An 8,617-nucleotide genomic window follows, 5' to 3' on the forward strand; every position below is an offset into this window, starting at 1 on the left:
GTAGGCCTGCACAGGGCTCAAGACAACTCTTCTGATTTTAAAATCTAGATTCAGTAAAACCTAAGGTGTCTAAAGTCTCCCTGCTTCCTGATGTAGCCGTATTATAATTTTACTTTAAGTGTGTATTTCAGGGTGGGGTGGGGATAAAGTGTATATTTCTAAGATTTATTTTCAAAATGTATTTGGGGGGAGGGGCAGAGGGACAAGGGGAGGAAATCTCCAGCAGACCACCGGTCCCCGATGCGCAGAACCTGACACGGGGCTTGATCCCATAACCCTGAGATCACGACCTAAGCCAAAATCAAGAGTCAGATGCTTAACCGACTGTGTCACTCAGGTGCCCCTAAAGTGTATATTTTGGAAGCTTTTGGTCTGACAGATATACTTGGTTGATTGAGCCAAGACAAACTGCCCACCCCTTGCTCTATGCCTTGTCCTACCTCTGAAAAATTGATCTCTTTTTCGGGAGAGAAGCAGTCAATCTTTTTTTGCTATGAATGTCCCTCCTCAGTACTACTTTAGCTGCATGTCGCAAAATTTGCCATGTTGTAGTTTTATTTTAATTTATTTCAGTATCTTCACAAATTTCTCTTTGGATTTCCTCCTCGTTCGCTGGATTGTTCAAAAATGTGTTATTTAGCTTCTGAGAGTCTGGAGATTTTTCTGTGACCTTTCTGTTATTGATTTCTAGTTTGAGTCTATCACGCTTGGAGAACACACTCTATGATTCCTTTGCAGTTTGGCGAAGTTTGCCTCGCGGCCTGGGGTATGGTCTGTGTTCGCACGTGGACCGTGGCTGCTTGCTCAGGATGGCTCTCTGTTGGTGTTGGGTCGAGCCGTTTGCAAGGGTTCTTCAGATCCTTTTTGTTGCCAGTGTTTTTGTGTCCTTCTAGAGCCTTCCTGATGTTCTCTTTGGTTGTTTTGTTAATTGTTGAGGTCTCTAACTATAATCATGGGTCTGTCTCTTTCTCCTTCCAGCCCTACCAGTTTATGCAGCCTGTACTAAATGGACATGCACGTGTTTTTGTCATTCTTGAAATGAATATTTTGGTTTGATGTTTTATGCAAATGAATTTTGGGGACTCAGTTGTAGTTGTAGGGGGAGCAGCCTGCCCTTCTCCATGGCAAAGAAGGGAAGACCCTGGTGAACATTCCCACCTGCTTGGAATCCCAACATAAAAGCATGGATGGGGATGAGGGTTTTGATAGGAAAACTTGAAGTTCCACAAAGAGGTTTTTGCTCATTCCACCTCCAAGAAGGACCCACATCTCAGAAGCAACGAGTGGTTCCTAGCTGACGTTAAAACAAGGTCCTTAGTCTATTCGTAATTTATGGCATTTCTTTAAACCTTGCTGTAAAGGATAGCTTTTTCTAAACATGCTTCCCAATGTGGCACTTGATAGTCATGTTGACCGAGAGCTTGTCTTTCGGGCAGAGGCGCCAGTGCATGCTTGTAGAATAATGGATGAATGGACTCGATTGGCTTCCAGGAATATTCTAGAGTTACTGAGGTGATGGCTGGGGACCCAGGAGGAAGTAGACGGCTTTCAACAAGTGACCTGCAAAATCCAGATCGGGCAGGATGGAGGGGAAGTGCCATAGACGGTGAGCCTCAGAGTGGAGTCTTGAAGCAGGAATTCACCAGGGGGAGCAGAGGGAACGGCGTGGCCCGGAGCATGGAGGCATGGAAACGCTTAACCTGTTCAGTTAACCTCCCACCCACACTGGACCTGCACGCTCTTGCCCTGGGGCGTGCGTGCATGTGTGTTACTGGGAGTAAAATGAGGTTGGAGGTGTAGCAGAGCCAGACACAGGGCCCCGGGCTGCCGTATCAGAGAGGGGGCTGGGGGAAGGGAGCTGGCAGGAGCTGCCGCCTTTGTTCAAGATGTGGAGGATGGTTCCTGAGTGCCAGCTAGTCACTAAGAGCCTTTGCCTCTGCTTGAGCGGAGAGCAGATTTTTGTCCTTGAAGGTGCATTGCCTGTCACTCCTGACAAGGGCCCTTCTTAGCTGGCTGACTTTGCCCCCTCTTATGCCAGCCTCTGGCTCTCTGTACCTTCCAAGGGGTGCGTGAGGGGAGGGCGGGCAAGGTCAGGCGGGGTACTGCGGGCCCTGGCAGCTCAGTCCTCAGCTGAGAAGCTCAGCCCTGGGACCAGCCACCCTCCCAGGCCAGTGGGATGGTTATCATTCGGCAGGTCCCTTGGAGTGGTCCTCTTCCAAGATCTGGCTGTGCAGAGAGTCTCGGGGCTGCCGGGCCCCACCTCCTTGCCTGTCTGCCACGGCGATCAGATGATTTTCCCCCATGGATGCAAAGGCAAAAGTGGATGTACATGTGTGTCTCCCGTCTTCGCTCAGCTGCTCAGGGTACTGCTCGAGGGAAAGGGCAGAGTGTTCCACAAACCCCCAAGCCTACATCTGCCAGGTGTGGAGAGAAGTGACCGAGCCCGGGAGGAAGCAATCGCAGCCGGAGCTGAATTAGACGCGGATCAGGCAGAGGCGCCCTGGGCATCGCGGGTGGGCTCGGATGCTTGGCGGAGTGCTTGGCTGCTGAAGGTGCGTGAAGGATCCTTCCCTTGCGGGCTGGAGGACTTCAGGCCTTCCTGGGGCATTCCCGTGAGAAGGGAGGTGGGCTGTGGGCCCACGGGTCTGGGGGTCACTGCGAGCCTGGGCTAGGCACAGGGAGTTGCCGGTGGTTGGGGAGAAGGCCCCAGGAGCAGCACACCCTGCCTCCTTCCTGCCCACCCCTTGAGGATCCTGACCTTTGCACCACGGTGACGCACATTCCTTCTCTTCTGGTTTCGACCTTGCTTCCCCTTGACTCTGCCTCCCTGTGTGGGCAAATGCCCAGGGCTGTTGCTGTCTGGGCCTGCCCGCCCCCCAGGACCCCGCCCCAGAACCATGCTTCCCCTGTTGGGCCCTTGCAGATACCTCCCACCCACACTGGCTTTTGACCTGGTCCCGTGGGGGGACCAGGGGCTGATTTACCACCTCAGAGCTCCTGGGCACCCCCGTGCAGCAGCCTGAGCCTGGGTTAGGGCCCTGCTGTGGGCCCCCGGTTGAGGGGCTACCGCCCACGTTGGTTGGCGGGGGTGTGGGCCAAGGTTCTGAGTCAGGCACCATCTGCGCCCGCCTCTTTCCGAGAAGGTACCAGGCTCCCCCAGCTCCAGTGTGGGGGGCAGATGGGAAGAGAGATGGAGCCCTGTGCTCTTGGCACCGACTGACATGTCCACGGACTTTCGGGAGGAAGTCTCCTTCTGCCCACATGACGGCCACTGTGGCTCTGGGGCCTGTGTCCGCGGGCTGCAGGCACCATTCCGTGGTGGGGGGGGGCTGCTCCCTGCAAAGTCGGCCCACTGCTGGCTTCGACCTCTCCCTCCCGGGGGGCTCACTCACGTCCCGTTGGCTGTGTGGCTTCACACTGAACTTTTTCTCTGGGTCCCTTCCCTGCTGCAGAGTGGGCGTCTAGCGGCTGTCCTGCCCCTAGGAGGGAGTCTCTGGCCTGGCCGGGGGTCCCCAGGGTGCTGAGACACCCCTGCTCCCCCTGGGCCTCGGGTACCTTGCCCGACCCTCCTCCCTGAGCCCAGCTCAGACAAGGAGCGAAGGGAGCTGAGCGGGCCAGCTGGGCGCCAGGCGCGGAGGAGGAAAGCAAACCCTCAACCCTGTCAGCGCCCCACTCTTCGCCCCAGGTCCTCCTCACATGTTTCCCCGAACAGCCGTGCTCCTCTGCCTTCCTTAGGGGGCAGACGCCTGCTGGGCCGGGCCCCTTAGCTTGTGGCCTCCGTGCCTGGTAGGCAGTGGCTCAGAGGCCAGTGCCCTGGGAGGGGGCCCCCGAGACTGGACTGTGGCATGGAGCTTTGCAGATTTGAGCAGGGCCCCTTTGCCCCTGGGACGCTGTCAGCCAAGTCCCTGATCCCCGGCCAACCCTCCCACTTCCAAAGAGGGAGAAGGATGCGGGGGCTTTGGGCCTCTTCATCCATTCAGCCCTTCTAGGCCTGCCTGCCCCTGAGGGGAGGGAGTGGGGCTCAGGCTAGCCCTCGGCTCCTGTACGGGAAGCCTCACGGCTCTCCCCACCTTGTGTGTCAGAAGGAAGGAATGTTCTGTGTGCTCCTCCTGTCCACGGTGCCATCCCCCCCCACGTCTGCATGCAACCCTGAGGACTTCTCGGAGAATAAACCTGTCACCCTGTCCCCGGTGTCCTCTGTTGCCCCATCCCCAGCATATGCCAGAGACCATAGAGCTGAGGCCGCAGACAGGTGGATGGACAGGTGGGCTGTCAGGCCTGCGGGGAGGAGGGTCATGGACAAGGTCAGGCGCTGCGAGGAGTGAAGCCAGTGAGGACCACTGGGTTTGGCCTTGGCCAGAGCTGTGTCACAGGAGGGGTGGGTGGCGGTTGGGTGGGGAGAGGTCTGTGAGCAAGAAGGTGGTGGCTGGAGGGGAGCCGCCTGGGCCCCGGTGAGTGAGGGGGAGCAGCCGAGCCGCACTGGGCCACTGAGGGAGCGGGGAGGCTGCCAGCCCTTGGCTCGCAGGTCAGAAGCAGATCTCTCTCTCCCTGTAGGAATGTCCTGGCGCTGCCCTAACAGGTCACCATGATTGGAGGGGCGGTCGGGGGGTTGCCTAAAACAGTGGAAATGCCTTCCCTCATGGTTCTGGGGAGGGGAGAAGTCTGAAATCAAAGCATCGGAGGGCCTCTGGAGGCTCGAACAGAAGACCCTTCCTGCCTCTTCCAGTTCCTGGGGTTCCGGGTGTCCTCGGGTTTGGAGATGCCGCTCCAGTCCCTGCCTCTGTCTTTTTTTTTTTTTTTTTTAAGATTTTATTTATTTATCAGAGGCGGGGGGAGAGCGAGCACAGGCAGACAGAATGGCAGGCAGAGGCAGAGGGAGAAGCAGGCTCCCCGCCGAGCAAGGAGCCCGATGCGGGACTCGATCCCAGGACGCCGGGACCATGACCTGAGCCGAAGGCAGCTGCTCAACCAACTGAGCCGCCCAGGCGTCCCCCTGCCTCTGTCTTTACACGATTTTCTCTCTAGTCCTCTCCTGTCTCTTCCAAGGCCACTGGTCATTGGATTCCAGGTCCACCCAGGTGATCCAGAAAGATCTCATTTCCAGATCCTTCATTTCATCACATCTGCAAAGGCCCTTTGTCCTAATAAGGTCACATTCACAGGGTCCAGGCTGTGGACGTTCTCTCCCGGGGGACCCCTGCTCACCCCTCGCACGGTGTGCTGTCGGCTCAGGCACCCCACCTCTGAGGACAATGTCTCATGGGGGTTCTCGGGTGGCCCCAGCGGCTCCATGGCTGGGCTCTACTCTGTTCTCCACCAAAGGCTGGAAGGGGCTGGCCACCAAAGCCACAGGCTCTGCCTCCGTTTCCCCGCTCTGGCCCCAGGGAGCTGAGCGTCCCCCTCCGCCGTGTCACCTAGTGGTTGTCCAACATGCAGCCGGCTGGGAGTCGTCTCCTCGGGAGAGACAGGATGAAGCGAGGGGCAAGCAGCACAGGTGGGGCGGGGGGTTCTGTTTCCTCAGCTCCAGAAGAGGCCGGAGGGTGTGTGTGTGTGTGTGTGGCGGCGGTGGGGGGAGCAGGTGCAGAGCAAAGAGAGGCTCCTTCGAGCCCAGGAGCATTTTGGAAGAGGGACCAGCTACATCCTGAGAGCTGGTCTGCAGGCTTCCCTCTGTCCCACCACCAGACCTTTGTTCCCGAGGTTGCCCAACTGGATGCCTGTCCAGCACCCGCGCTCCAGGCTTCCCGCGCGTCCCCTGCCCCGGCTCGGTTCTCCCCGCCCCCTCCGATCTCCCCATCCTTGAACATTATGCAGCGACATCAGTGCCGCTCACAGTCAAGCCATGCAAGCCATGGTTACTTTTCTTCTCCGCACAGCATTTTGTTTTCCCAGGAGTTAATAATTGTCCTTCGGCTGACTGTTTGCTTAGCTTCCCGGGCACTTATCGCTAATTCAACCCGAGTCGTGTCCTGGTGTGTAAATGTTCTCTCAAGACATTCAAACACGCCCGACATTCTAGTAATTTCTTCTTAACCAAAATCTCTCGTGGCAGAGTGCTCCGACTGGCCGCGGGCTGTCCGGCTGCCTGGGCCCCCATCCCCGCAGGAAGCTCCCTCTGCTGAGCCCTCCAGCCCGGCCCCCACCACAGGGCAGCTCTGTTTCCCTCACCCCCTCTTGGAGACCTTAGCTTATGGTCAATTTTCCTTTCCTTATTTATTCATTTTTTATGAAAACAATGAGCATGTGTTTCTGTACTGCTCGTGTAAGGTTTAAGAAAATATATCTAAAAAGAGCGAGGCCGGCTGGCGGGCAGGAGCCCCAGTGCTGAGGACCGGCGTGGCCTCTGCCGCTCCGTGCGGCCTTGAGCGGGCCTCTCCCTCCCGGAGTCTCGTTCCCATTATCGGTAGCAGCCCGGGTTTAGACAGGGGTTATTCATTAATCCTTCATTTCTTCATTCAACAGACATTTCTTAAGAAAACTGTTTATCATGGAAACTGTCAACCTGCAACAAAGGTAGAATCTCACTTTGGCCCCAGCGTCAGCCGTTATCGGCAATTTGCTGCTGGCTCTCATCTCTAACCCATGTTTCCTGGAGTATTTTTCGGAATCGACCCTTCGGAAATCATTTGATTCGCAGGCAGTTGCCGCGAGCGGCGGCGCCTCGCATGTCCAGGCGAGGACAGCCGGGTCAGCCCGGAGCCGCCCCTGTCGTCCGCGGCTGTGCCCTCGTGTGCACGCGCGCGTCTCTGAAATGCGGCCACAGGGGATGAGCTTGCTCTTGGGATTTCGTCTTGTGCTTCTGATCTGCGTTTCCCTGAGGCCGGTGAAGTCGAGCACCTTTTCACGCCCCTGTTTGCCCCTCACGTGGCCTTTTCGGTGAAATGGTTTTTTGTCAGTTTTTCTAAGTACATTGTTTGCCTTTTTACTGCTGGATTTTGCCCATCTGGTTCATTTACAGCCCACCCCCCTTTTCCATGCAGTATTTCTTGAAACAATGAGCTCTTGACCGTGGAATAATTTTACCTCTCTGGAGATGCTATGGAGATGCTACCCAGAATTTCCGGGTACGCCTCACCCTCACGTGACTCAAGGCCAGACTTCATTCACATCTCACCACTTTTTCTCCTTTTTTGTTCCAGACCCCTTCCAGGACCCCACATTGCTTTTAGTCCAGAGCATTTAAAAATAAATGCTCAACATCATGTCATGTCACACAGAAACACTTACCTGTGGATTGCCCATAGATGCGGGCTTCTAAAAACAACGCTGCAATATCCTGATCTCATCTAATGACTGAAATTAGAAACAAGTCGTTAACGTTCCCTAATACACACTTTTCTTGATTGTTTCAAAGAAGCCTTTTCACGGTGGTTTGTTCAGGTAGGAATGCCAGCAGGGTCCACCTCGGCCTGGGCTGGGGAGACCTCGTGTGTCTTTTCTGTGCCATCTACTTGCTGGAAAAGCCAAGTCCTTCATCACGGGGTTACAAAAGGGTGGTTTTCTGATTTGATCATTCTCCGTGCATTTCCTACTTGAAATTCAGTAATGGAAGAAATTTCCCTCACCAACTATTCGGTTGTCATGAAGCACAAGCAATCCGGGACTGGCGGCATAGACGCACGAGCCTTCTGTTGACTCCCCTTCAGAGCAATGACTCGGTCCCCTAGCAATGCCTGGACTTTTCCGTATTGAATATGCATCTGCTATTGCCATCATTTCTGCCTTTTGAGGCTCAGATGGATCCATCTGTGGCCTGGGGGAGTTCCTGCAAGGGGGCTCCCAGGTCCCCCGATGTGGCGCTCGTGGCCTGAGGCCCCCCGCACTTCCCGCCATAGCAGAGCGCCCGGGGCTCACTGCGCACGCGCCGGCCCGGTCCGGCTCCTGCTGGAGGGAGGTGGCAGAGAGACACCTCGACACTGCGGAAGCCACATGTCCTCGTAGCTCTTCTTCTCCTTAACATGTAACCCGTTAGGTATGTATGTTGAAAACTCCATGTTTTTGAGACACTTGAAATACTTCTTTTTTGCATGGTTATGCCAAAACTGTCCGTCTGTTTCTGTTTGTTTTTCACGCTTAGGGAATGATTTGGTCTCCTTTTTAATTTTTTTCAATTATAGAAACAATTTTTCATGAAACAATACTTGTATATTTATATCCTCCTATTTCTTTTTTTTAAGATTTTATTTATTTGACAGACAGAGATCACAAGTAGGCAGAGAGGCAGGCAGAGAGTGGGGGGGAAGCAGGCTCCCTGAGCAGAGAGCCCGATGCGGGGCTCGATCCCAGGACCCTGAGATCATGACCTGAGCCAAAGGCAGAGGCTTAACCCACTGAGCCACCCAGGTGCCCCTATATCCTCCTATTTCTTATACAGATACTATTACATGCTGTGCCGTACCTCGCACGTGGATATATGCTTACATCCTGGGGCTTTGCAGGAGGTATAGGAGTTCTCTTGGACCCATTTATCCACCTGCATAGTGCTCTGAGAGGCCGGCCTAGCATAACTGACTCAACTGGGCCTGCGCAGTGGGTGGTGACTGGTTTCCAGTTGTTTGTTTGTCATTACTGAGAAGTACCTACTCTTGATAGGTCTGCGAGACTCCCTCCTTCCCTCCCT

The sequence above is a fragment of the Neovison vison genome, chromosome X, assembly GCF_020171115.1.
Source record: "Neovison vison isolate M4711 chromosome X, ASM_NN_V1, whole genome shotgun sequence".
Lineage (NCBI taxonomy): Eukaryota > Metazoa > Chordata > Mammalia > Carnivora > Mustelidae > Neogale > Neogale vison.